General features: G+C 43.1%; 1 protein-coding gene across 1 annotated transcript in view; it reads left to right on the plus strand.

Moving 5' to 3' along the window:
• WDFY3 (WD repeat and FYVE domain containing 3) overlaps positions 1–2,425 on the plus strand; it is a 258,223-nt gene that overhangs the window by 33,133 nt on the left and 222,665 nt on the right. The window lies entirely within an intron of this gene.

Consider the following 2,425-nt stretch of genomic DNA (forward strand, 5'->3'; position numbering starts at 1 on the left):
CTCACCTCATGGCCCAAGAGGCCACCTTCCTCCCCCCTAACTTATATAGCCCCTGTGACCTCATTCACCTGGTCCAGTGGAGGTCAGCCCCAGCTGGCTGTCAGCCAACCAATTTGAAATACATCACCTGTTACTGGGCAGATTCCAGCTCCCCAGGTAGAAACCCCTCACCCAGGTAATTGATGCAAGTCATGCAGGCAGAGGGAGCAGGTTTCCCCCCTCCCTCAGGAATGCAGCCAGCTCAAGTTACCTAAACGCAGGGTAAGGGTGTGGTCTCCTCTGCTGAGCCCGACCTAATCAAATGGTCACAGCACAGAGATTTGGTCACAGTGTCACAGGGCAGAGATTTTTGGGGAGAAACCAAGGTGGCTTTCTGCCACACACTCAAATACAAGATGAGGTTCTTCCCCTCCCCCATCAACATGGAGGAAAAAAAACCCTTGTATTTTAATGAGATTTCCTTGTATGCATATATAAGACATTGGCTATCATTCGACTGCTGCCAAAACCAGCATGTGCTCAGTAACAGACATCAACTGTGAAGCTGATTTAAATGCAGCTAATACCGAGCAGGACTGTAAAATACATAGCCAACATTGGGCAAGCATACTGATGGGAACCTTTGTGTGCATGCACATGTATGTGTGCATCCCTTATAAAAGTAGGCAAGTGTTCTCTCCATAGGGAAGTGGCACCAAAAAGGCAAAGATGCTGATGGGAACATACCACAAGGATAGATTAGTACCACCTATCTATATAAGAGATGTGGTTGTACCCATTTAGTGCAGTCCCCCTCAGTGCTGACTCCTTTCAAAGTCATGGTGAGACACTCCATTGACTATGTTTTGACTTCCTTTTCATTCCCACAGCTGAGCTGTGCATTCTTTCTCATTTCCAGTAATGGTTGTTTCTTCCACAGCCTCAAATGTCTTGCTAACATCATGAAACAGGGCCCTAAACAGTTCATCCAGACTCCCTCTGTCACCTCCTCCTGCCTGGCATATATGATTAATGTGACCCTGCCCTCTATGAGGTGAAGCTGGACTAGTTGCTCTGTACCTCATTTGCATATAGATTTTTGCAGTATCCCTGGTCTTGTGACAAGAACACACGGTTCTGTCCAGGAGTGGGAGGTGATTAGCATATAGATCCATTGTAGGGCTGTCTGGAGGACAAACGCATGCTGAGCTGTGGGGTCATCATGCTTGAAATGCTGTCAATTCTGGTGAGACAAAGCCCAATAAACTCTACATACAGGTTTCCCTCGCTTTATGTGGGTTCTTTGTGTGAATTCACTCTTATAAAATGACTCTTTTTATACCAAAAATTCGTTATATGCAAGGTCATTTCACTCTTATGCAATCAGTGTGGTGGCAACCTGCAGTTAGCTGCTTTGTGAGGTGCATTGTGGGAGTGATGCACACCAAAATACAATCTCCCACGTGGATCTGTGGTCCTCACTCGTTGTCTGTGACACGTGTTTTGATAGTTGCCTTCCCCATTATGATAGTGCCCTGTGCTTGTGTGTACTGTTTGTGGTTGGTGAGTACCAAAATTGTCTTGTAAAAGTGGTAAAAATGGGTCTGGGGGTCAGTACTGTTGAGGTCTTTGAACATATCCCTATTTGTTACATTGTAAAGTGGGTTCCCTTTATGCAAATTCAAGTGATGCACCGTTTTCCAAGAACGCATATACACTATAAAGTGAGGGGAGCCTGGAAATCATGAGCCTCTTGGCTTTGGATTAATATCATGCATAGTTTGTATTATATATAATATAGGTATGTAATGTAGGTATAAAAGTACTACTTAAAAGTGTGTTTATGGTGTACCTGTGCTAGAACTTGCAGCAGTTTAAAAAAAAGTCAAATGTATCCAATTGTGGTTGAATTAAGCCTATGGTAATATACAAATCAATGCAGGTATGTTTATTGCAAGGTTAGTGTTTTCAGATTTGCTCTTCATTTCCATGTGCTTAGGGAGAGCAGGGTCTGATATTAAAGTGGGGAGAAGGAGAGTGGACTGCTAAAGGAAGAAGTTGAGGGGGCAGAGGGCAAGGGGCTACTTGACCCTCCAGACTTGTTTTCCCCTTCTGTAACCGTGAGAAGGGGACAGATTCAAGGCCAATCTCCAATAATTAGAATCTATAGCTGGAAAAAAATAATTATACATGCTTCATATATAGAATCTAAATTATTGGGGCATTGTCTTATTTGGGATTATCTTATATTTGAGCAAATAAAGTGTATTGTATGTACACATACACTAACACACATACCCATTTTTTTTTAAAAAGGGAAATTTATCTTTCTCACCTACCCCCTTTTCTGGATTCTCCATAAAAAACTTTCTCCAACAAGCTTATATTACACACACACACACACACACACACACACACACACACACACACACACACACACACACAC

Source organism: Gavialis gangeticus, unplaced genomic scaffold (assembly GCF_001723915.1).
Source record: "Gavialis gangeticus isolate Ggan-Ray unplaced genomic scaffold, GavGan_comp1, whole genome shotgun sequence".
NCBI classification, from domain to species: Eukaryota; Metazoa; Chordata; order Crocodylia; family Gavialidae; genus Gavialis; species Gavialis gangeticus.